This window comes from Balaenoptera ricei, chromosome 12 (assembly GCF_028023285.1).
Source record: "Balaenoptera ricei isolate mBalRic1 chromosome 12, mBalRic1.hap2, whole genome shotgun sequence".
Classification (NCBI taxonomy): domain Eukaryota; kingdom Metazoa; phylum Chordata; class Mammalia; order Artiodactyla; family Balaenopteridae; genus Balaenoptera; species Balaenoptera ricei.
The window spans coordinates 11233108-11260801 of NC_082650.1; positions in this window are offsets into that span (position 1 = coordinate 11233108).

Here is a 27694-nt window from a genome sequence, read left to right on the forward strand (position 1 = left end):
TGAAGCTGATGTCCTTTCCTCCATGTCCCTCCCTACTCAAGCATCACCATAGTTCACACACTGCACATGGGTCTTCCAAAAGGATAGCTCTGGTTATGCTACTCTTCCTGCTCCACGACCTTCAATGATGGCTCTTCATTAACTCTCAAGTTTAAAATTTGCCTTAGCTTTTAGTACCCTTGATGAACTGGTCCCAGTCTACTTTTTCAGTTTTACTTCCTACCACTCAGCTAAAAACTGAAATGTGTGATATTTCCTTTCTATGCTTTATATTTTTCTGCTACCGTTACTCTACTCTCTAGTCTTTCTGCATTTCTCCCAATCATTGCATTCCACAGTCTCACCTTTCCTTGAAGGATTCCATCTCTTCCATGACGTCTGTGTTGATTATCCCATTCTCCCTTCCATTTCAGAGCACCCATTATGGTTAATACTGATCGCTTGGCATTATCACACTCCAACGTATTTTAAAACAATTGTGTACAAGTTATCTGTCCTACCAAACTCCTAGGAAATAGGGAAACCTGTCTTACACATTTTTTGAATCTCCTCCAGCATGCAGCACACAGCCTTCCTTGCCTAGTAGGTGTTTTGTTTGTTAGAGAAATCGAACTCATCTTGATTTTTCTTACCATTCTTGATTAACAATCAAAACTACCCTTATCTCCTTCTCTCTCACTCCTCCTTCCCCTGCCCCATTTATATATAAAACATAGACTGCTACCATATGGTGCCTTTCTAATCACACACTCACAGGACAGGAAGAGACATATTATTATAGATTACTGATCCTTTAGCTGTGTGAAACAATTCTAACTTAAGAGCGGATAGCTGGTTTAAAGTTTTGTAGTTTCAGTGTTAACTCTGGTGGGCTACTGAACCTCCTTTACCAGGAGGTTGAATGATGGACATGTATCATAAAGACTGCGTTAATTTAACTTTACAAAGATTTTAATATAAAACGCCGTGAACAAACTGGAAAATCAAAAGCCCACAGTGGGTAGGTAGGTATAATTCTTGAAGGAACATTACTTTCTCTTAACTTCAGTATAATAACTGTTGTGACAGAATAAAAAAATGTCAGTTAGGTGATCAGTAAAAAATAAAAATGGAAGAAGTCAATAGACAAATTGTTCTACATAATGAGCATATGACAGACTTCTAGTATCGAACAAGGTGGAGTCAGCTTACTACTTCTTCTCTATCCCACTTATACAAACTCAGACCTCTGGACAGAATACAAAAGGCAACTACTTGAAGACTCAGAAAAGTAATAGCAGTCAGACAGGGGAGGGGAGTCAAAACTTGACCAGCCAGTACTGATAAGTTTCCTATTTCCACCCCCCACCCCGTATGTCTCAGTTGTGATTCATGAAAGGCTAGCTGTCTGAGAGGTGGAACTATGCAACAGGTATGAAGAGCAGAACCCCCTGGTCAGAAGAACAGGAAAAGAGGGCTCTGAAAGAGAATGTGGGATGACATCTCTGTTTTGTTGTTTTTCTTCTTTATTTCCTGGCCATGCGTGAGGCCAGCCCCAGGCATGGCGCTGCACTATTAGAAGTGGTGCTGGTGGAGTATCTAAACCCCAAGAGATAACTCATCTCCATGGTCAGAGGAACTGGAAAAAGGGGCCCCAGTGGCCTGGATAGTGTGTAGGTTAGAATCTTCTATTCGTTCTTTCTCCTTACTCTTATTCCTTCATCCCAAGGGTGATCCCCATTGCACAAAACAGTGCAACACCATGAGACTTAAAACTCAAAAAGAAACTCATCTTTCTGGCTGGAGGATCTGGTATAATGGGCCTCTGGGAACCAGAGAGTTGACGACTCTTTGAAAGACATTTAGAGAAGAGTATACTCTAATTATAGAGAATGAAACAACTCAAGTCCTGGAATCATACCTGAGTTGTATATGCAGAAAAAACAACAACAACAAAGAAGCAGAGAAAACACTTTGCAAACTAAACTGACATTGGGACTGTCACCCACAGCAGATGATACTGAACTTGCAATCTGAACTTAACTGAATTGATTAACGTCAGAAACAAACTACAAAAAAACCCCCCAAAAAACCGCACAACATTCTCTGGAGGATTTTAACAGGATCCAGAGTCTCATAACATTATATCCAATATGTCCAGAAAACAATACAAAATCATTGACATACAAAGAACCAAGAAAATTTGATCAGTTCTCATGAGAATAGACAATCAATAGACTCAATTTTGAAAAGACTCTTGTGTTGGAATTGTCAAATAAAATATTTAAAACAGCTCTTATAACCATGCATCATGAGGTAAAGGCAAACACTTCTGAAATGAATGGAAAGGTAGAAGTTCTCAGCAGAAAAAGAGAAATAATTAAAAAGTAATCAAATGAAAATTTCAGGATAAAAATATATAATATCTGAAACAAAAGTATTTTATGGCCTCAAAAGAATGATGGAAATGTCAGAAAAATAATCAGTGAACATAACAATAGAATGAAATTATCCAACTGAAGAACAGAGAAGAAAAAAATTGAAAAGAGGCTCAGAGATATGTAGGATGATATCAAAACCTTTAATATTTATATCATTGAAGTCCCTGAGAGAAAAAAGAGTGCAATAAAAGTGCAGGAAAGAAGTATTTAAAAAAAGTTATGATTGAAAACTTCCAAATTTGGTGAAAGATATAAATTAACAGATTAAGGTATCTTAATACACATGAAATGAGATAAACTCAATGAAATGCAGGCCTAGACATATCATGCTCAAACTGCTGAATACCAAAGATAAAAAAATAATCTTGAAAGCAGCCAGAAAAAAAAAAAAAAAGACACATTGCATATAGGAGATAATTTGATTGCAGATTTCTCATCAGAAACCTTGGAGACCAGAAGGCAGTGGAACAACATCTTTAAAGTGTAAGCAAAACAAATAAACAGAAAATACCCTTTCAACCTGGAATTTTATATTCAGGAAAAGCTCCTTCAGGACTAAAGGTGAAATAAAGATATTTTCAGCAGCTAAAGGAATTTGTTTAGGGTGAAAGGAAATGACATTACAGGAAAGATTGACACATCAAAAGTGGATGAAGAGAGCAACAGAACTGGTAAATATCTAGGTAAATATAATAGACTATTATTCTTATTTTGAGTTTTAAAAATATATGTGAATGTTAAGAGCAAAAACTACAATATTTATGATGTGATTTTAAATGTGTGTAAATGTAATACATACAAAGATAACATAGAGGAAGGAGAGAAAAGGGTCCTTAAATTAAATATTAACTCTAAGTGAACTGTGAAAAAGCAACCATTAAAGAAACAGTAAATATATATATATATATTAAAAAATATATATATATATCCCAAAACCCAATAGATAAATTAAAAAGAAATATTTAAAAATATTAAAATAATCCAAAAGAAGACTGAAAAGAGGTGAGCCAAGCAAAAAACCAAACAACACTAGAGAGAGATAAATAATAAAATATAGATTTAAATTTAAACATATCAGTAATTTCAGTAACTGTAAATTGTTTAAATAAACCAAATAGAAAACAGTGATTGTTCAATTGGAGACAAATTCAAGTTTTAAGTATCTGATGTCTAGAATAAACTCATAATAAATACAATTTTATAGGTAGATAACAAATTAAAAATATGGAAAATTATATGCCAGCTAAAATCTAATCAAAAGAAAGGTGGAGGTGCTATATTAATGTCAGACTAAGCAGAGTTCAAATGAAAGAAAACTTACCAAAAATAAAGACATGCATTACGCAATGATAAAGGAGTCAATTCATCAAAAAGACATAATATTTCTAAATGTGTATGCACCTAACAACAGAGTTTCCATATGCATGAAGCAAAAACTGATAGAGCTGAAAAGAGCAATATACAAATGCGCAATTATAGTTGAAGACTTCAACAGTCTTTTTGTAACTGATAAAACAATTAGATATAAAATCAGCAAGATTAAATAAACCTGAAAAACACTGTTATCAACTTTAGCAAATCATATTCATAAAACACTCTACCCAACAATCATATAATCCACATTTTTTCAAGTACACCTGGAACATTCATCAAAATAAATCATGTTCAGGGCAATAAAACACACCTTAAAAAATGCAAAGGAATCAAGATCATACAAAATGTGTTTTCTCGTTGTGAGGGAATTAAAGTAGATATAAAAGGAGAAAGATATCTGGCATTTTCCCAAGTATTTGGAGATAATACAGCACATTTGTAAATAACCCACAGGTCAAAGACAGAATCTTAAGAGAAATTAGGAGACATGTTGAACCAAACAAAAATGAAGCTACAACATATCAAAATGTGTGCAATGCAGCTAAGTAGTGCTTACAGGAAAATTCATAGTGTTAAAATGCTTGTATTAGAAAAGAAAAAAGATCTGAAATAATCTAAACTTCTACTTTTAGAAACTAGAAAAAGAAGAGTAAGTTAAACCAAAATTAAACATAATAAAATAATCAACAAAATTAAAAGAATAAATTAAAAATATAACAATAATAGAGAAAATGAAAGAAAATTGAAAAGCAAAAAGTAGTGATAAACCTTTAGCCAGACTGACTAAGGAAAAAAGAAAGATACCACAAATGATCAAAATCAGGAATAAAAGGGGAGCAATTAAAAATATAGTAAGTTAATAATACAGTTAATAATAAAGAGAAAATCTTTGTGACACTGGGTTATACAAAGAGTTCTTAGATGACACCAAAAACTTGGTCCATAAAACTAAAAATTGATAAATTGGACTTCTTTGAAATTAATAACTTTTGTTTTTCAAAAGACACTAATAAAGAAATGAAAAGACTAGCCATAGATTAAGAGAAAATATTTGCAAAGCATATATCTGATGAAGTACGTGTAAGCAAATATATAACCATTTCTCAAAACTTGGCAATAAGAAAGCCAATACTTTAGTAAGAAATGGGCAAAAGATTTGAAAAGATATTTGACCAAAGAAGATATATGGGTGACATTTAAGGACCTGAAAAGATCATTCAACTTTGTTAGTCATTAAGGTAATTCATATTAAACTGCAATGAGATATCACCATACAATTATTGAAATGACTAAAATTAAAAAAAAGAAAGAAAAATAAACAAAAAATAACCTGATAAAACAAAGTGCTGGTGAGGTTAAAGAGCAACTAGAATTCTCATACATTGCTTGTAGAAATACAAAATGTTAGGGATTCTTTGGTGAACATTATGGCTATTTTTATGAACTAAACATACATTTAACATATGACCTAGCAATCTGACTCCTAATTTACTAAAGAGAAATAAAAGGTTATTTTCACACAAAAACTTATAGATGAATTTTTATACAGCTTTATTCATAATTTAGTCTCCAAACTGTGGATAGCCCAAATATCCTTCAACTGGTTTCATTAGTTTCCCAGGCCGGTCATAACAAAGTACTATAAACTGGGTGGCTTAAAAGAACAGAAATGTATTTTCTGACAGTTCTGGAAACTAGAAGTCCAAAATCAAGGTGCTGGCAGGGTCATACTCCCTGAAGGCTCTAGGGAAAAATCCTTATTTGTCTCTTCCCAGCTTCTGGTGGCACCCAGCAGCAATCCTTGATGTTTCTTGGCTTGTAGATGCATCACCCCAAAGTCTGTCTCCATTGTCACATGGCCTTCTTCCCCATGTCTCTTCCATGTCTCTGTATTCAAATCTTTCTTTCCCTATTCTTTTTTTTTTTTAACATCTTTATTAGAGTATAATTGCTTTACAATGGTGTGTTAGTTTCTGCTTTATAACAAAGTGAATCAGTTATACATATACATATGTCCCCATACCTCTTCCCTCTTGCGTCTCCCTCCCTCCCACCCTCTCTATCCCACCCCTCTAAGTGGTCACAAAGCACCGAGCTGATCTCCCTGTGCTATGCAACTGCTTCCCACTAGCTATCTATTTTACGTTTGGTAGTGTATATATATGTCCATGCCAGTCTCTCACTTTGTCCCAGCTTACCCATCCCCCTCCCCGTATCCTCAAGTCCATTCTCTAGTAGGTCTGCGTCTTTATTCCCATCTTGCCCCTAGGTTCTTCATGACTATTTTAAAAATATTTTTTAGATTCCATATATATGTGTTAGCATACGGTATTTGTTTTTCTCTTTCTGACTTACTTCACTCTGTATGACAGACTCTAGGTCCATCCACCTCGCTACAAATAACTCAATTTTGTTTCTTTTTATGGCTGAGTAATCTTTCCCTATTCTTATAAAGATGTGAGTCATTGGATTTAAGGTCCACCCTAATGTGTCCAGTCTCATTTTAACTTGGCTCATCTGCCAAGAGTGTAGTTCCAAATAAGGTCACATTCATGGGTAATGGGAGTTAGGACTGGAACACATCTTTTTTGGAGACTAAGTCCACCTGCTAAACTGGTGATGGGATATACACACTGTGGTGTATCCGTTCAATGGAATATCACTCAGAAATAAAAATGAACAAACTATTTATACATGTGACAACATGAATGAATCTGAAATGCATTGCACTAATGAAAAAAAAGCCAGATTCAAATAGCTACTTACTGTATAATTCCATTTATATAATATTCTGGAAAATGTAAAACCATAGAGAGGGAGAACAGGTCAGTAGTTGTCATAGGTTAGAGGAAGACGGAGGGTTTGATCACGAAGGGGCAGCATGAGGAAACATTTGCAGTGATGTTTCCTGTTTCCTGGTTGGGGTGAACATGACACGACTCTATGTATTTGTTAAAATCCATACACTGTATACCAAAAAGAGTAAATTAAAAAGTAGATTGAAAATAAAAAGTATATCTGGATGTTAATTAGACTTATTTTGGTGAGTTTTTGCAATATATACAAATATCAAATCTTATGTTGTGCATCTGAAACTAATATAATGTTGTATGTCAATTATATCTCAATAAAATAAAAATAAAATAAAAAGCATATGGACAGAGTTTGGAGGGTATAGAAAGGCAAATGTTCAAGGAGGATCACAGATGCAGTGAGATGGGGCCTGCTATAAAGATGGAACTTTAAGGAAAGAGAGTAGTGGAAGAAATACCTTTTTAGAAGTCTTGTTAGTGGTATGAAATATGTTTTCTGCCTCCGTATTACAAGAAAACTTCAGTTAAGATGTGTGCTGTTTTCATCAGTGCTTTTGGAATTACATTTTTTTCTTACTTTTGGAATTAAACAATTTTGAGCCTGGCCTTAAGAGAAGAGCAAGTTAATTATAGGCTATAAAGTAATCAGGGGCCTAAATGAGTTGAGGCCCTTTTTAATGTCAACTGTTTTCAAATGTGATGCACAAGTTAGGCTCTGGAATGTTGAGTTTGATGAGTTTCCTACATAGAAGAGCACAGAGTACACCGCCTACATACACATATTTTCAAAAATCACTTCAACACATATTTTAGACAATCAAGAAAAGAACCAAAATCCAAAATATAAGACAGGCAATTTCTTGGTTTAAAAGAATCTGCAGAGTGAAACTCAATACTTTTAAATTTAAGGATTTATAATGTTTGAAAGTGTTCAAAACTTTAGCGTGTTTTTAAAACCTTTGAAAGAAAAGTTACATAATATAAAATTATAATTTAGCGGGAAAAAAAGGTTTAAAATTTATGTTTAAATTCATGAATACCCAGAATTAAAATGTGGTCCTGCGGGAGTGGAGCTGTGGGTGGGACTTGGGGTGAGCAGAAGTAAGCAGATGAAACACTGTTTCACTCTTGACTTTAACAACCTCAGAAATAATGGGTAAGCAATTTCTGTTTGCCTAAAATATATTCTCCCTTCTTCCTTACTAAGAAAAACCCAGTTTTGTTCAGAGTGGCAAACTATCCAGATAAGATCCTCTTTCCCAGCCTCCTTGCAGCTAGAGGTAGCTGTGTGACACAGTTCTAGCCAGTGAGACAGAAGGGAAAGTTGACTGAGGTTCTGGGTTTTACTACACACATACAGACAACTGCTGCTTCCTTCCTGTTCTTTCCTTCTCTGTTTTCTCCTCCTCCTCCTTCTTCCCTTGCCCCTTCCCTCCTTTTTCTTTCCATTTGGAATGTGGATGGGAGGTCGAAGATATTAACCATCCTTTGGGACATTGACGGCTTCATGGGATGAAAGCTTATGCTTAGGATGATGGAGCAGAGAGAGAGAGGAGGACCCTGAAATATGGGGGACCCTGGGGAGCAGCTGCACAAGTTCTGACGGTTCTGACTTCCTGTTTCGTGAGAACAGTAAGTCCAGGTCTGGATGATTTTCTATTTCAGGTAACTGAACTCAATCCCCAACGAAAAATGTTTTTGAAAGCATAAATCTAACCACTAAGAGACTCATAAATAAAACATATACTTACACACTACTAAAGAAGATAAAGGCAGGAAAATGTTCTCTAAACAGCAAAAAAACAAAAATAATATCCAAAGAACTTAAAAATGATAAAAGTAAGTCCACATATATCATGTATGATGGTAAATAGAGAACAAAGATTAAAGTAAAATAAAATCTCACTATAACCTGCTTACAAGAGTCACTTCTCAGTAAAGAACGAACAAAAAAGTTAAAATAAAATGTTTTTCAAATATTTATCAGGGAAACAACAGCAAAAAAGCATAGGTGGTGGCAGAATTAACATCAGACAAACAGAAATTAAGGCAAAAACATTAAGCCAAACAAGTTCCTTTATTTTGATAAAAGATACATTAATTATGAAAATGTTTTTTTAAGAGACATTTACCTAAACTAAACACATTAATCAAACTTTACTAGAAAAAAAAACAAATTGAACTTTTGTGAATCTATTTAACATAATCTTCAAAGATCTTGGAGATAAAAAATAAATAATGGCATAGAAAATTTAAATAATACACTTGAGATTGAAATAATGATTATATATTAAGCTGAGAATGTGTATTCTTTTTGAGGGTTGAGTGCATTTTCAAAAGTAAAAATTACAAAAATGTACAAAATTCATAGGCTATGTACTCTGACCTTTATTCAAGGGAAAAGCACAAAACTTGAGCTGTGTAGCACTGCAAACCATATATTGATGATCTGGAAAATGCTCCTAATATGAAAATATAATGTTGTGAAAAAAAGCATAGTTCAAAATTATGTACTTTATTATCCAAATTTTTTAAATGTGAAGAATGAAATAGTACAGTTTTCACAGTGGCTACCTTTTGTGAAATTAGAGGAAATATAACTTCTGCACTTCTGTGTTTTATGAATTTTCTACCAGTGAGTAGGTACTATATTTGGGATACATGAAAAACAGTAATCGGTCATAAAAGCAGAAAACCAAACTGAATGTACAGCATGAACTTTTTCAGTGTGTGTGTGTGTGTATGTGTGTGTGTGCATGTATGTAAATTTATAGAGACAAAGGTTTGAAAGAACTATGCTAAAGTATTAATAGTGGTTATCTCAGAGCTATGGGATTTATAAGTTTCAGCATTTCCCAAATTTTCTGCAATGAATATCCATTACTCCTCTAATTAGGAAAAAATAAATATTAATAAAAAATTAAGCACTCATTGGAAGCCTCCCTCTCCAGATGGCATAGAGGTTCATGCTTCAGAGCACCCCGCCTTTCCAAACAAACAGCAATGCAAGTTTAAACTTTTTTTTTTTTTTTAAAGGATCATAGAAAAGAAATAGCTGGGCTTAAAAAACAATAGCAATTTAAAGTGCTGAGTGGAGTTGGCCTACAGGTCTAGAAGCTAGAAGAGGAGATCCATGGCTGAGGGTTTAACTTCCGTGGGAAGTAACATCTAAACATGTTCCTTATAAGACAAGCCTTGCGAACCACACTCATTGATTAAAGCCTAGGGCACCGCCCATCCCCCAGGCCCCAGGCCCAAGAGAGGAGGCTGGACAGATGGCACCTGATCAGCCTAGGACCTACTAGGACCCACTGCCTAGTACTAGGAGCAGGGATGCAGCAGGACAAAAGCACTACCGTATGTCTGAGGAATGAATTGAGTGGCCAGTTGGACGGGAGGTTGGATCTGGGATAGCCACAGTATCATCATAGATTAGGGGCCCAGAAATGTCATTTTTAGAGCTACTTAAGTGGTGGCAGGTGTGGTGAGAGGGAGGCATGGAGAAGTGACCACAAAAGTTCCAGACAGGAGTGGAGCGATGGTCAATAAATGGGGAGGAGAGAGAAAGAGAGATAGAAAAAAGATAGGTAGAGAGAGAGAATGAGAGAAAATAACAGGTAACTTCTCACTCAAAATTCCTAAACACATGAGGATATCTAATGCAAAGAAAGACCCGGTAAAATCGTCAGTCAAGGCATGGGTTCATTCCAGACGAATTGTTGCAGTGGAAGTAGAGGGAAGTCCAGTAAGCAGCTCAGCATCAGTCATTTTCATTATTCACTACAACTTCTTTAGGGAATGATCAGTGTGTGTAAAAGGGCACAGAACCCAAACCAGCTAATCTAGTTTTCTAATGGCTAGTCTTGTGAAGTGTTTGGTGCAATTTGTTAACTTGACATGGCTATGTATAATTTTCTGTATAATTAAATTATATATTTTTTATATAGATTAATTAAAATAAACCTTTGTAAGCCTTATCTCCTGTTTGGGAAATAATCAAAAGTAGGTAGCAAAGGAGATTATTCTACAAACTTAGTGATCATATGACTCAAAAAGACACTCAGGTTCCTACATTATGAGATACTTGGTGATTTAACAACTTTTTAAAAAGTCAGAGGTCCCAACACGAGTGTTTGTGCAGAAGTACCATGACACCCAAGGGCAGTACCCCCTCGGGATTCGGCCGGATTCCGATTCCTCAGAGTGCCCCTAGGGTAATTGCGTAATGGGGCTCAGTTTGAACTCACAACATAAAAAGTCAATGAAAAAAAGTGCTTCTAGGGGGCCACCCGACGGTAGTAGAACACGGTCCCTCTGAGTCGTGCCCCTGGCGGGACGCTCTGCGCGCTTCTCTCTGGCTGCTTCTTCCAGATGCTGACCTCATTTCCGCTTCACCTCCATCTCCCACCTGCAGCTCCGGCTATGGTGATCACCCATTCTGTTCCCTGCTGCCTGGATCTTGCCACTTGTGCCCTTGAACTCATGCTTTCACTTAGAATCCCCTCTTTCAGGAGCATACGTCCCAGGAGCTGGTTGGGAAGGCTTTTAGGGACTTTGTCCATAACACGGCCCCTTGACTTTCTCATACCTGGAGATGCTCCCGTCTCCCCAGAGACCCTTCTCAGCACTTTATCAGGATAGATTTTTCCTCTCATTTAAGAGGGCCTTAATCTAGGCATAAAGGAGCCTGATTGTCAGTCCTAGTATCTTCGGTAGAATCCCCCAACAGAGATAGGAAATAGAATAGAATCCCCAGGAAAATAAGTACTCCCCTCTCACGACCTGACTCCGTTTCCCAGGGTTCAAATGGTGGCTGTCTGGACCGCTGACACCTCACATAGGAGAGGGTGTGCATCTGTTTCCCTCTTCAGTAAGGACAAAGCAAGGAAGAAAGGGTGTAACCTGCAGCACAAGATTCTAGTTAGACTGTCAATAACAATTTTCTACTATTGAAGATAGCTAATCATTAGCATTCCTGTGAGAGATATGCTTTTGAAGTGAATAGACTCACCAACAACGAATTCTTCTACGCCCATCCTCTAGGGGCTGGGCATTCAGAGACATCTAAGAAATAATCTCTGTGGGCTTATTGTGGTTGGGGTAATGGTTCTTCTACAGGAAGGTTTCTCACCCTCCTCAGTATTGACATCTGGGACCAGATCACTTTTTGTAGTTGGAGGCGGTTCTGCACACTTCAGGATGGTAAGCAGCAACTCTGGTCTGTACCCACTAGATGCTAGTAGCAGCCCCTCCCCCAAGTCGTCACCACCAAAAATGTCTTCAGACGTTGCTCAGTGTCCCCTGGGGGCTGGAGGTGGGGCTGGGGACACAATTGCCCATGTTTGAGAATCACTAGTCTAAGAATATATTAAATTCAGCGAACCCTGATTTTTGTATGTGACGTGGAGTTAGGGGAGAGGTAATTCTCTTCATGACGCTTTTATCTTGAACTGACCAACTAAATGGGTAAAAGAAAATGGAGAGGAGGTAGTAACGTGGTGGAACACCAGAGTTATAATCCTGTCAGGCAGAGTTTAGCCTGCCCCTAAAATAAGATAATGGAACAAGGGCTACAATCACTCACTGGGGATCGGAAAGGCGCCTGTAGCGATCAGTCGCATCCAATGTAGCATTAAGGCCCAAGAAGGCAAGCCGTGAAAACAAGTCCTCACTGGCGTCAAATAAAAGGTTTTTAACCACATGGAGCAAATCATTTTCTGGGCTGTGCCAGGAAGGGATCTGGAAGGGACACAATTATGGAGATTATGACTACAGAGATGATTAGAGACTTGGGGAATTCTTTTTTCAAGGACTTGCTAAGGAAATGGGACTGTAATTAGAAAGGGAAGCAGAATGAAGGCTTTCCCCCCCACTCTCTTTTAGGTGAACTAAAAAGCTTCCGTAAATACACAACAAGAACCTCCGAAACTTCCAAATCAGTGGGGAAATGTTCTGACTTCAAAAATCACTAATGAATACATGCTAAAGCAAAGTACTGCATGTGAAAATCAGTCTCCCGGTTACTTGTCAAGTCCGGGGCTTCAGGTTTAGGTGTATCCTGAAAAGGCAGCTGACAAGCTATTGAAATGAAAATTCTGAATAAAATTAGGACAGCCCATGAGCCCAAACAGGGGGAAACATGGTAAAAGATTTAACGGATTTGTGAGCTCTGATTTTTTTTTTTTGTTGATATTTTTACTTTGAAAATTATAGAAAGTAATTTTGGCCTTTGCTTGGGGGGGCGGGGCAGATAAGAACCCAAACTAAGATCTGCGGTTTTTCTCGTTTGGCAAATTTCAAAGATATGAAAGCAGAATTTTTGGCACCCAGGGATTGAGAGGCAAATGACATCATATGGCTTAAGGGAAATAGAGAGCTAAAAAAGTATATTTGGAAACTTTCAGAAGCTGGCTGCCGCTGAAATAATTTTGAATTTTTTTCCAGTAAATTTAGTTGTCACAAAAGGCGCTAGATTGACAACCCCGCAGAGGAAATTTGCACGTCTGGGAGACACGATGTCAGCTCTTGCCTGAGAGCACCAGGGCTGGGAGGCCTGCACTTACCTCGTCAGAGCTGGCCTTCCGGGGGTGACTCCCCGCATTGGGGAGGGAGTTAAATGATACAGCTGCAGTCCTGTTGGCTTCTAGAGAGGAAGAAAAGCAAGTTTTCACCACCCAGTCTCAGTTTCTGGAGGCTCATGGCATCCCAAAGTGTTACTGGGATGATTTGGGGGATTATTCACCTGGAGATCAGGGTGGTCCTCTCCTAAACGTCTGTGTTACATTGCATTCCCTAGAGAGTTCATGGAATTGATATCATCTTTAAATAATGACAGATGAATTCAAACATGGAAGACAAAGGTGGTGAGAAAGGATGAGTTGGAATAGTATTTTCCCATAAAACCATTATTCACCATTTCCCTCATCCCCTGGAGTGTTAGGGGAAACCAATGGGAAATGGAGAGGTATCAAGGGTTAAAATGAACCAAGGATGGGAGAACTGAGCTAAGACGAATTTTTCTGTCCTCCCTTTTCTCTTTTCTCCCCAAGCCTATTAATTCTCAACAACCAACCGAGAGTGTATGGCTTTGCAGAGAGATGGTAAATAAAAAGTTATATAAGAAACAAACTTAAATAAGAAAAAAAATATTAGAATGGGATAAAAATATCAATAAAATAAAAAGGAAAGGATAGAAAGGGCACTCTCAGAAATGGGAAAACTCTAAAAGTACCAGACAAGAAATCAGGATGAGTAACACATAGTGATTTTATATAAGGTCTGATCTGTGTTCTGATGTATTCCATCCTCCAAGCCCAGCTCTGGGCTGCTCTCTAGATTCACCTTGGTGTTGATCCTAGCGCTGGAAACACAGAACTGGGCTGTGGGCTGTGCTCATCTATATATTGATGTCCAATCAATGCCCTTCTTGTTTTCAAATCTTGATTCAAAACATTTGATTTCCTCCCCTCATTGTCCATCATGGCGCTGGATTTCCCATAGTCATGACTACACCGGGACATGTGTCAATGATTACCCCTGTAATCATCTCAGAAGTACTGCTTTCTGATTATGGGTCCCTCCTTGTGCCTCCCCTCCACTTTCTGCCTCCCACCTTACTTGCTCCAGGATCTCACTCAAACTGGAAGAATAGGAAAGTTCTGAGTAATGCAACCTGTCAGCTCTCTCCTTGCTTTCCTTCCCTGTTACCCCGAAACCATGGGGATGAATTCTGTCTAGTTCTTGCCCTCTGATTTACCAGCTTGGGGTTTTTTTCCCCTCCATTTCTTTCCTTTTTTTGCAGGCTAACCCTGGCACTTGTGGACTCGATTTTATCTCCTTTTGTTTCCCCAAAGTCTCTGCTACATCAATTATTCCCTCTTTTTCTTAAATCTTCAATTACTCTTTCTCTACACTGGCTTCTTCCCCCTCTGGCTACAAACATACTTAGATCTCCTTCATTTTAGGAGAAAAACCTATCCTACAAAAAAACTTCAGTTCTCCCTCAACTATTATCCTTTTCAAACTCCCTTTAAAAGGAATGCCTCTCTTTCTTGACCTACACTTGACTCATGAACACAATTTGATTCTGCTGCTGCCCCACCCCTTTTCACTGAAACTGCTCTGGGAAAGGTCAAATCAGCTCCTAATTGTCAAATCCAATCATCTACTGTTGTCTTCCTTTTACCTGGCCTCTCAGTAGCCTAACACCAGTATTTATTTTTCTTCTTTGAAATTCTTTTTTTCTGATTTTCCTCCCACTTTTGAATACTCATTCCTTTAATCCTCCCTGGTGCCTTTCCCTTTATCCTCTACCTAAATGTTGACTCTCCCCTTGGTACCACCTTCACCTGCTTCTCTCCTCATTCTACAAGCTTTCTCTGGGCAGTTTTATTGCTCCCTTGTTTTCAACCATGTCTTCCCTGTGGATGACTTTAAAATCATGTCTCCAGTCCTGACCTCCTGCCTGAACTCCCCTCTAGTATTTCCAGTTGTCTTCTGATAATTCAAATTCAAGCTGTCAAAAACTGAAGTCATTATCCCCAGAATCTAGCATGGTGCTTGGCATGCGACAGCCTTGCTGAAGCAGAAGAGGAGAGTTTCCAAGCTGGTCACATCTGCCTTCTCCTTTTCCCTGGAGAGTTTAAAATCAGGCAGATACAAGCTGGTAATCCCCATCCTGACTTATCTTCAGAATCTCCACCAATTCTGTAATTACGGAAAACAATGAATTCAAACTCTTGTATAAACTGATGTGTTGACCAGCTTTGTGGGAGGACCAGAAGGCCTTGAACAGCCTGACTTCTGGGCCAGTATAGAATTGCTGGAAGTTTCAGTATTATCTCTGTATGCCTTAATCATTTCTTGTTACTTCCCTGTAAAGAGATAATCAGCACATCCTGGAAATTCTAGCTCTGGAATTCTGCTATGGATGTACTCCACCGAGGCCCTGTTACGTGTCAAGGTTCAGCTCTGCTGTTCTCCTGGTACAACATTTATTAACCAAGTTATTTTAGTCGAGGTTCATTATCCCTTCTGGTAGAGACTGACAAGTCAGCCTTCACCCAGGATTTTGGGAGGCAGAGAGGGACACTCTGTCAGCAGGTGCTACCATCCATCTCAGATCTCATCAGATGAAAGGTGGTTCCTCTGAATTCCTGTCTCATGAGACCCAGAGAACAGAGCAATAGAAAAGTGTTTAGGGTAAAAGCCCTGGGGGCTCTCCCCAAACTCTTTTAAAATACAAAACATCCCTATCCGCGGTCACATCTTAAGCTATTACCTATTTATAACAAAACTTAACATTAGCAGTGGTTGGTTGGGGCCACTTGAAGCATTCCATAGGTTTTTTCGGGGTAGAATGGTACCTAAAAAAGAAAGGGAGTCTTGGAGCAGTAAAAAAAAAAAAAACGAAAAGAAAATCAAGAATAGGAGGCATTTAGGACACAAAGACAAACCCTACTGCGCTATTTTTCTTGGGGTCAGCAAAACTACCCCAAGATTTCTGGCATAAACAGCTAAGAGAGCATCGGGGGATGGAGGAGTCATTGTTCCCCACGGGAGCAGTGTTCTCTATTTGGATTTGTGCAGCACCAGGTCTAATAAGGATAAAAACATACGTGGATCAAGCTCACATCAGGCTGTCAAGGTTTTGTACTGGAAGTCAGCACCCACCTATGAGAGGTTCACCTATGGCTGGAGATGGATGTTGGAGTCGTTCTAAGAATGCAGAGACTTTATTGCCTTGATGGGAAGGCAATTCAAACAAGGATAAAATATACGAATTATTGATTACATAATTCCTTTCTGTCTTTACTATTTTTATCTGGACCCACATTTGACAGCGTGTTTAAGGAGGTCTATGGGAAACAGATGCCAGACGCTGCTCGGTGCGGGCTGAGCACAGAGGTGAAGAGGGGGGAAGGAAGTCTGTGTGTGCAGGAGGGCGGCATGGCTAACCACTGGAAGGCACTTTCTAGGGGGGCACGTGGAGCCTTGTTTAATCCTCCCATGGTGTTTCAGTCTGGATGCTCTCAGATCTTCCGAACTCGATGCTTTCATCTTACGCCGCCTCAGCTGATGCGGATGAGAAGGTCCTGTGAGGCAGTCATGTCACCAAAAAGACTCTGTCCTCAGCTCTTACTGTTCTAATTGCATCTGCTCTGTCAGGCATTGGAATTGACACAGCCCAATCAATAAGGACAACTCTTAAGTGAGGAACCATTCTTGGAGACACTGCCGCGGCATTGCAGATTTACAGATATTTTCTCATTCAATTAAGAAGATGGAGACCATTCAACCCCTGCTCGTCAGAGACCTAGACTTCCTGTAACAAACTTCTACCCAGCTAAATTTGGCTGCAGAATTCCTTTAGAAGAGAAGATTTGGGCCTTGGCCCCTGACTTGACACCCAGTGTTTTAAATATTCAGAGGAACTGTGCGTGATGCAGAACAGAATGTCCTTCCAGTTTACCTCACCCAAGCTCTCCTTTTGACAACTTTGCTTGCAGAAGGGAAAAAGTTGTCCACTGAGGATGTCTCTTAACGGCTAGCATCTTCTCTCTACAACCAAGGAGAGGGGATCACCAAAGCTGTGCCATCCCTTAGAGAAGCATAAAGGGTTTAATCTGTATATAGAAAATATTTGACTTACTGACTTTGGTTGTTTGATATAAACTCTCTCAACCTACTGTGGACAGAGGGGTCTCTAACCATAAATGGGCATTGCACCTGATGTGGAGACTTTGGCAGGTGGAAGGCAGGAGCAGCTAAGATACCAGGGCTCAAAGGTAGTAATCATTTAAACAACTAATCCTATTAAGGAATAGTATATATACAGTAAAGTACTCAAATAGTACATGTAAAGCTTGACGAATCCTCCCAACCCCACATACCTAAATCAAGTCATAGAATACTGCCAGTATTCCAGAAAGTTCCATCCTATCCTCTCCCAGTACATACCCACTAAAGCTTACCATTACTTTGAATCTTATTCCCCATAGATTAGTTTTGGCTATTTTTGAATTCTTTTGTATTTTGCTTTTTTTTTTGCTCAGCATTATGTTGGTGAGATTCACTATAATGCTGTTTGTAGTGTAAGTTTGTTCCTTTTTATTACTGTTTAGTATGCCACTCTATGGATATACTAAAGTATATTTACTCATTCTATTGTTAATGGACATTTGAATTGTTTCCAATTCGTGGCTCATGAAAAACACTGCTGTGAACATTCTTATACCATTGTATACATTGCCAAAAAGTTTCCCAAAATGGTTATAATAATTTACATTTCTACCATCAGTGGAGGAGAAATCCAGAAGTTCTACATTTTCAGCAATACTTAGTATTTTTAATCTTTTACATTTTAGCCATCCTGGCAAGTGTGTAGTGATATCTCATTGTTGTTTTAATTTGAATTTTTCTGATGAATATACCATTTTGCCTTGAGCATCACTTCATGTGCTTATTGGACATTTGGATGGCCCATTTTTGCAGCATCTGTCCAAGTGTTTTGCTCATTTTGAAAAACTGGGTTGTTTGGTTTTTCCTATGGATTTATAGCAATTCCGTGTATATTCTAAGAGTATTTGTCAAGTATACATATATGGCAAATATCTTCTCCTAGATCAGTTGCTTCAAAAGTGCTGTCTCTCCAGAGTTCTCTCTTGTTGATGGTTATGCCTAATTCCAGCCTTCCAGTACTGAAGTCCAAAGGAAACAAGGACTTCCCCAGGGTGGAATGGAGATTCCCATATCGGGGGTTATCCAGTGGGAAGGTGCATTTTCTGTGAAGCCGTCCCTGACCCCCCACGCTATGTTCTTTCCTGTCTTGGCATGCCTGTACGCATGTCTACTAGCATCCGTATCACATTGCAGTGGGTGTCATGTCAGTCTCTTCACTGGACGCTGAGCTCCTGGAGACCCAGGACATCTCATCTCATCCCTGCAACCTCAGCAACCTACCTGGAGCCGGGCACAAAGTCCGCTTAGCTGTTGCTCAAGTACCACGTTCAAAGCAAATAGATGAATGGGATGATTTTAAGCATAGAAGGGACATGACCGGATCTGCATTTTAAGTAGATAATTTTGGTGACAGTATGGAGAGAGAGAGGCTACAGGCCTCAAATATTAAGTGGCAATTTAGATCACACTGGTTAAGATAGCAAAGGCAGAGAAAATATGCTGAACAATAATAGAAAAGGTCTGCCTGTGTTTTTCTTCTACAGCCGAGGGATGCACAGTCTACCCCAAGGCAATGATGATGTCAAATTTTGTTAGAGAATTTACCGGCTCTGACTCTGTGATAGATGACAGTACAAGACAACAAAAAAGGATATGTCACCAAGCCCCAAATGACAAATGCCAACTGAATGGTACAGACAGTCAGAGCTGAGAGTTCAGCGGAGCTAGCGATTATGATGAGCCACCAAGATCAGGATTTCACAGTGAAGTTTTCCCCTAATACTATGATGTTAGCTGACATGCGTTTTTTTATTTCATTTTATTATGATGATAGAAATATTATTACCAATGTGGGGCTAGAGTGAGTTGAATGAGAAAATATAAAAGATGAAGCCTGCTCTTTTTCCTATCTCTCAGCCTCAGTATCAGCACTGGGGAGAGAGTGGTGAAAGCTTCCAGAGCCACAAGGATCAGCACCGCTGAGCTTGGAACAGCAGCGGCTCTGTAGCTGCTGCAAACTGCAGGCTTTTGGGTGTGGGTGACTCAGCCCCTCTGTGCCCTGCGCCCTGCCTCTGTGCTTCTGCTGGGCTCGGTTCCAGCCAAGAGAATGTGCTGTGGGACCCTGACAACGCTGACCTAGGCTTTCTGGGGGTATATAGATGGGGGAATGCCTGGCTTGGAAATCCTCAGGTTACAATTTTAATTCAGAATTGATAACACTCAGAAAATGTCACAAACTTTAATTTTTTAAAAAAGTGGTAAGATTTTTTTTTTATTGCAGTAAAAGATACATAACACACAATTTACCATTTTAACCATTTTATTTATTTATTTATTTTTATTTTTTTAACATCTTTATTGGAGTATAATTGCTTAACCATTTTAAAGTGCACAGATTTGTGGTCTTATGTACACTCACACCATTGTGCCACCATCACCACCATCCAGCTCCAGAAATTTTTCATCTTCCCAAACTGAAACTCTGTCCCTGTGAAACAACTCGTCCTCTTTTCCCTCTCCCCCAAGTCCCTGGCAACCACCCTTCTTGTCTCTATGACTTCTATTATTCTCGGTGCCTCGTAAAAGTGTAATCAATGAGTATTTGTCTTTTCATGACTGGCTTATTTCACTTAGTAATGTCTTCCAGGTTTATCCATATTGTAGCTTGTGTCAAAATTTCCTTCCTTTTTAAGATTGAGTAATATTCCATTATACGTATACACCACATTCTGTTTATTCATTCATAAAGTTTAATTTTACTGTTTCCACTTCTCCGAAGTGAATGTGGATATTTTTATATCTTTTAACATATTATCAGAAGAAGAAATAAAGTAGGGAGAGAAGGTAGTGAACGTTTGTTGAGAAACTCTTATGTGCTTGGCACCCGGCAACATTCTTTATACACTGTAACCATTCCTGTCTCACAACAGCACCATGAAGTGGGCATTATCGCATCAATATTCAGATGAAGAAAGTGGAGCGATTTGTACTCAAGCATGTTGGACCAAAGTTCATTCATTTCCCACTACTTTGCTGTGCATAAGACAAAGCCCAGAGAAAGCAGACACTGTCCAATTTTGAAATGTATAAAGTTTATCTCTGGTTATTCCTTACACTTTTAACATCTTCCCACTTTCAGTACCCCCTCCTGCATCCCCAGGGAATCTATCGTCTGAGTCAGCCTTGGTTCTAGCATCATTAAAGAGGAATCATTTTCTTTTATTGAACAAGCCCATAGCTGGATAAGAAACACCATACGATTATTTCAATAGATGCTGAAAAGCATTTTAATTCTCCACATTCATTGTTTAAAAAAAACAAGTCTAACCCTTAGCAAACTGAATGACAACAGCCAAGTCCCTTGACCTCAGATTCTTCATCTATAAAATGTGAACTGGATCTCTCCAACTCTTAAATTTCTTTTCTCTCTTTTAATTCAATGCAATGCTGTTTCTTTTCTTTTGTAAATTACATTGCCATTTGTTTCTGTTTTGCTTTACAATCCTGGAAGGTACTTCAGGGATGGGAACGCTGAGTCATAGAGAAGAAAAATTGTGTTTGGGGGCTGGGAGCTTGCACTGTAGACTAACTGTAGAAGCATCAACGCAAGAACTTGGACCCAGCTAAGCCATGGAACAGCTAAGCCATGGAAATACTGCTGACTGATGGACTCATTCAGTTTTGGTACCAACACCACCTGGAACCTGTCACCTGTTAAGTCCTGCTGTGCCGTGGGAAGAGAAAGGGACTTGGAGCCACACAGACCGGCCACTTACTAGCCATGTCCTGTTTGGTGTCTGAAGTGAACATATGAGTATCTCATAAGGTTGTCTTAAAGACTCTATGACGTAATGAATCTACTGCTGCTAATAGATGCCTGACATCCAGCGGTGGCTTCATTTACAACAGTATTAGTATTAACAGAACTTGCATAAACATAAGGAAGGCATTTCAGCACATAGGGTGATCCCACAGCAAATGAGAGCAATCTCAGGAAGTGAGCTTGCTGTCACTGGTGGTATTTAAGCAGAGGCTTGAAAACCACTTGATACAGTGAATTCAAACCCCTTCTCTGGGTATTGGACTAGGTGGCTTTCGGGGTCCCATCTGATTCAGAGAATTAGTGATTCTAGATCCTTATCCATTTCTTAACTCCTTAAACTATTTTTCAAATTCATGTTCATAATTTATCTGTTTTCAAAAATTTAACAAGTAACAGTTTTAGTGATAATCATTGCATTTCTATATTTATAGATAACTGGCACATATGGAGGTGGAATAGCACAATTTGATATTTTCTCATGTGCCAGATTTTTTTTTAATAAATATAGAAAACCCTTATAGTTATGAAAAACTATTTGTTAAAATTAAACATATATGCAACTGGGCATCTGTTCTGATATATCCGATCTCTTGAGAACTGGTTTTCCTGTTGCCATTGGATGGAACCCAGTATTAGCCCAGAGTTTAAGGGCCTAAAGGCTCAGAGTACTCAAATAAAAACGGAAAAAACGTTACTAATTCCTGCACGTAATGCACTCCTATTTATTCTGGTTAAAATTTAACTTTGAATGTATAAAAATTAAAAATTATCCCCTATCTGCAAAAAGCTATAGTAGGATTCTTTTTCCTTTTCTCAAAGATAAGAGTTTCATGTGGACTGCATGGTACTATTGGAAAGATTGGATTTTAGAGCCAACTAGATTTGGGTATAAATTCTGGCTCTCTTTCTACTTGTGTGATCCTGGGCAAGTTATTTAACATATTTGAGTCTTCTTTTCCCACTAGGAAAAGGCATAGAGTAATACCTATGTTTAGGTAAGTTATAAGGGGGAAATAACATCAACAGAATGCTTTGCTTGCAGTAGACATTTAAAAATCTTGATTTCCTCTTTGATATTTGTGAGCCTGTGCATTTTGGAAATGATGATGGGGATTTTATTGACAATGGCAATAGTTATTAAAGTCATATCTACCAATTATTGAGTGCTTCCTATGTGCTGGGTACTAGATTTAACATTTAAAATACATCTCTTTTAATCCTACCAACAATTCCATGGGATATATGGCAGCAAGACCATTTTACAAGAGAGGACACTGACTATTAAAGAAGTTAACTTCTTGAAGGTCCTAAAAGTTGTCAGTGGCAGAACTGGATTTCAGACCCAGGGCAGGCTGATTCCAGAGCCTGATTTTAAACTTACTCTATAATGCTTAGCTAATATTCTAGAAGATTCTTTAAAAGAACTAAAGCAACGGTGTTTTATACTGAGCGTAGATGATGCTCTCCTTTTCATTTCACTCAGGTGAGAGCTTTTTCTTTTGCATGGTTAAATTTTCATGACCTGCCATCTTTTTGTAATCACAACTCCCATCGATTTTGATAGGTAAGCATTGGACCCGGGACTCCTTGCTGTTGCTATGGGTTTTAGTCTCCTATTAGGTCTGTTTCTGCCACTTTTATGTCTTGCTTATGGTAGAGAACCAAAAATATGTATTTACTGTCCTCAGGTTATTCATGTGCAGGGTGAAATATTCCAGGCAATATGATCTAGACAAAATTATGGATTAGTGAGTTTTATCTTTTGTCTCCCTTCACTTGGGGGGGATTTCACTTTGGGTCTGTTGTGCCCTCTGCCTCCATCAATTGTTAAGTCCAGCTGCTTACATTCCCATCGGAGTGCCCATGGGGAGGGAGCCTAACCCATGGTGGGCTCGGCAGAGTGACTGGTCCTTACTGCTCGGTGACCACCTGCAACCCCAGAGAGCTTCCAGAGATGCTGAGAACACCTGTTCTTTTGGGTTAGAAGGACACAACTCTTAGTTTTCACTGAATGTCAATGTTTAATTTGTCAGCTTCCAATTTAGGCTGATTTTTGAGCATTCAAATCTCCTTTCAGACAAATTAGGTTAAGCTGCTCGTGGTGAGGGAGCTGCTTGACCTTGAGTCATTTTCTTTTTCTTTTTCGAAGGAGAGTTGACAAAGGGGCTGACAGATGAGATTTAACACGTTCTGGAGAAGCCAGAGAGAGCTTATGAGCATAAATATACAGATCAAGGAGCGAGTAAATATGTCAGAGACCGGTGGCATCATCTCCAAAACAGAAACAACACACCTTTTTGATGATTATATCTAGTGCCAAACGAATTTCGTGGTATGTATTTTAAGTGGTTTTCTGTATTCAACTTCTTGATATTTAACAGATTCTAAACAAGTTATACATAGGTAATATAAAAAAACATGAAGAGACTCAAGAATGTCAAGGGTCTGATATCTTTAAAATACAATTGTACCTCTTTTATTTTTTAGTTAGATCAGTGTTTTTCCTATATCCATAACAAAGATGCTGCTCTTAGGATCAATGAACTCTTGTCTCTAATGTCACACAGAAGGTCCCTAAAGAAAATCACGTGGTGTTTTGATCCCAGATTGTAGACCACCTGGAGGAGAATAGGGAGACTCAGTTCAAAAGGAATATATGATGGTCAGGAGGGCTTATTAAAGCAGGTGGCTGGGCCCCGCCAGAGTCAGATATGGTAAGTTTGGGGAGGGGCCTGAGAGTTTGCATTTCTAAGAAGTTACCAGGTGATGCTGACACATCCTCCTTTAAGAACCACCGATCTAGTGTCGGGCTGTCTAATAGATTTATAATGTGAGCCATGTATGGAATTTTAAACATTCCAGCATCCTCATTAAAAAGTTAAAAGGAACAGGTGAAATTAATTATAGCAACGTATCTTATTTAACATAAAATATCCAAAATATTATCATTTCAACATAGTCAATATAAAAGTGATTAATGAGATATTTTGCATTCTTATTTTGGTATTAACTCCTGAAGATCTGGTGTGTATTTTACGCTTACAGCACCTCGGATTTCAGACTAGCCACATTCCAAGTGCTTAGGAGTCATGTGTGGCCACTGGCTATTGTATTAGAAAGTGAATAGTGACTATTCTCGTAAGTTACATTGCAAATACAGAGCTTAGAGAGGTCAAAAGTTATTATTTTTTTTATAAGCTCTCGCTGTACATCAGAATCATGTGGGAGAGCTTTTAAAATCTACTAATGCCTCAGGTCCAGTTCCAGAAAAAAATCTCATTCAGTTGGTCTGGGGTTGGGTGTAGGCACCAGTATTTTAAAAAATCTCCCCCAAGTGACTGTAATGTGCAGCCTGGGTAAGAATCACTGGGGCCAACGGAAACACAACTGAATTTAGGATTCACCTGTACACCTATGATCCACCTCCATGTTTCCTTGGTGATCTGGTCTAAATGATTGTGTCCCCCCAGAATTCACATGTCGAAACCCACAAAGTTGATGGTATTAGGAGACGGGGCCTTTGGAGAGTGTTCAGGTCATGAGGTCAGAGCCCCACGAATGAGATTCGTGTTCTCGTGAAAGGTATGGCCCAGAGCTTCCTAGCCCCTTCTATCACAGGAGGACACAGCGAGGAAGCAGTCTGCAGCCCAGAGAACCTTCACCAGAATGCGACCATGCTGGTGCCATAATCTTGGACCTCCAGCCTCCAAAACTGGATGAAATAAATTCCTGTCGGTTACAAGCCCCCAGTTTATGTTTTTTTGTTATAGCAGCCCAAGTGGACTAAGACGCCTGGCAAAGGGAAAAAGAAAAGAATACTAATACTAATAGGGCATCTACAACCGTGAGGCAGACACTTTCAAGATTATTTAATCCTTATAACCCTGTGAGCAGATCTCACTGCTGTTTCACAGAATAGTCGAAAGGCAGGAAGGTCAAGTTGGTCCACCAGCTTCAGTGGTACTGAATCAACAGCAGATACTAAGTTGCATGTGAAGCAACTAATTCCAAGACCCCCTCTTTCTACTGTATTATCTTGTCTGAGCTGTCTTACTTAACTCTAACTCAAATGTCCCTTCCACTAAAACTGGGCACGAGCTCCCTTACTCACCTGTTGGACTGAATACAATTTCCTCACTTTAAAAGAAAAACAAACACAATTTTTTAAAAATAAATTTATTTATCTATTTATTTATTTATTTTTGGCTGCGTTGGGTCTTCGTTGCTGTGCCCAGGCTTTCTTTAGTTGTGGCGAGTGGGGTCTACTCTTCTTGCGGCACACGGGCTTCTCTTGTTGCGGAGCATGGGCTCTAGGCGCACGGGCTCAGTAGTTGTGGCACATGGGCTCAGAAGTTGTGGCTCGCGGGCTCTAGAGCGCAGGCTCAGTAATTGTGGCACACCGGCTTAGTTGCTCCGTGGCATGTGGGATCTTCCTGGACCAGGGCTCAAACCCGTATCCCCTGCATTGGCAGGCAGATTCTTAACCACCAGGGAAGCCCAACAAACACAAATTTCATTAATAATAAGAAAATGTAGTCAGTGGCTCCTTTCCATGGAGAATCTAGATACTTTTCCAAATGTTTGGGGGTTGGTAAAAACAAGATGATTAAAACAGGCTGTTGCCTCTTACTTTTCTGTTTTAAAGGGAACTTCTTCTGGGTCATCATGTACATTTGATTCTCTGAGTTGAAAGAAATGTCCGTGTGATGTCTGAGACACTTTTCTAGCCTTGACTTAGGTATTTAAATTTCCCTTTCTTAGAACTTGCAAGTCACATGGTTTGCAGGAGCACAGGACCATTGGCAGCAGGGATGCTATGGATTCTGGTATCCTGGTGGAGGGAGGCCCTGCAGGCCATCATTCTGTGCAGCTCTCACATTCTGTGCGGTCAGGGTCAAGGGCAGAGGGCTATTGACTCACTGGGAACTACTGTTCCACATTCTCACATATTTTTATTATGAGTTCTCCTGGATTAAAATGTTTGTCTAAAGGTCTTTTGTGATTTTCTCTCTTCTGGAATTTAGGATATTTAATGTGTGATTTGAATCTCAGAACTGAAGTGACTTAAACCCTTATCTATTTCAACTTATTCTCTTCCGCTCACTAGTTCTAAGTCTAGATTATGTCTATTTGATGGTAAGAATTAAAATTACATTCCAATATTTCACTTATAGTGTTTTCCTGGCCCACTTTTCATGTTATTCAAAATGATTAAACAAAATAAAACAGGAATTTGGGTCTCTCATTGATTTCAATTGTCCTCAATTTCTCCTTTAACATTAATAGTGTAAGTAGATCTACCTAATTAAACCAATTATATGTTATTCTTGCCATTTAGGCCATGAGTGTGACCTTGGAATCCCACTGCTGAGAACCTTAGCCCTGAAATACTTTCTTGCAAACTTCTATTTTTGAATGCCTGGCTCTAAAAAAAAAAAAAAAATCCAATAATAACCCTGTTCAAATCCATGTCACACGTTTCTGAAATCTGGTGACTACTGGTTCAAATAAAGGCATTTAACCCATCTTTTATTAACTTATTAACAAGTGGATTTCATTATGGATCTGAGGACCTGACAGGGAGGTAGGAATTTTGAAAGACACTAGTATGGAGGTTTGGCCAATTTATACTAGATTCAAGTCAACAAAAGAAGAGAAAACTCCAGATTGTAGGCAATCTAATCCACAAGTAGAAAAGAAGGTTGGATAGTTAGATCTGGTTGAATTAGGTGAACTCAGACAATTAGGCAAAGTAGTTTTCTTTCCAAATTTTGTTCTTGATAAGAAAGGGCATTGCACGTTTTCTCATCAGGTGTTACCGAAATGAGTCTGAGTCGTGCTGCGGGCAGCCTAGTGGTTGTAGCGGGAGAGGGCGCTTTGGCTGCCCTCAGCATAACTCAGTCCCGCTCCAAAGTTACTCCAGATAACAGATGAAAACAGTACACTTGCTCTCTGAATCCCCTGTGTCCCTTCTGGTCAGACTAGATTTCCCTCCTATACAACGGGATGGTAAATGTGACTTGTTCTGAAATCCGTCTGTTTCGCTCAGCTGAGGCCTCCCCAGCAGAGGACCACATGACAGCTGTCAAGTATCTCCCTCCCTGACGCTGTGTGCACGACCACCTCCTGCACACAAGGAGGCTGAGTCCAGGCTGTCAGCATCAGCCATCCACCTCAGTCTTTCCAAAGCGGTGTGGTCTTGAGGACCGCTTAGGGAGAGCGGTCAGTGTGCGGTACGTTCTCTACCGCCCCCAGCAGCGAGGGGACATTCATATCCTTCACGAAGCCAACCGAAGGAGGGAGCTTCAGAAAAGCCAGCAGCCAGTCTGCCGTGTCTTCTGGAGTTTGGGGAACACAGGCACTCTGGAAAGGTGCATGCTGGCCGGAGCTGGCAGAGAAAGAGAGGTCTGAGTTCCCAGCAAGGGGCATACCCCCCCGGGCAGGGCGAGGGGGCTTGTCTTCCAGGCCAGGCAAGGGCCTGACAGACGGAGCCAATCTGGAGTTGACTTAGAGGGGTTTTGCCCAGGAAGGCCACCGGAAGGGCCAATTTAACCCCAAGGAGGGATGGACATTTCATTCAGGGT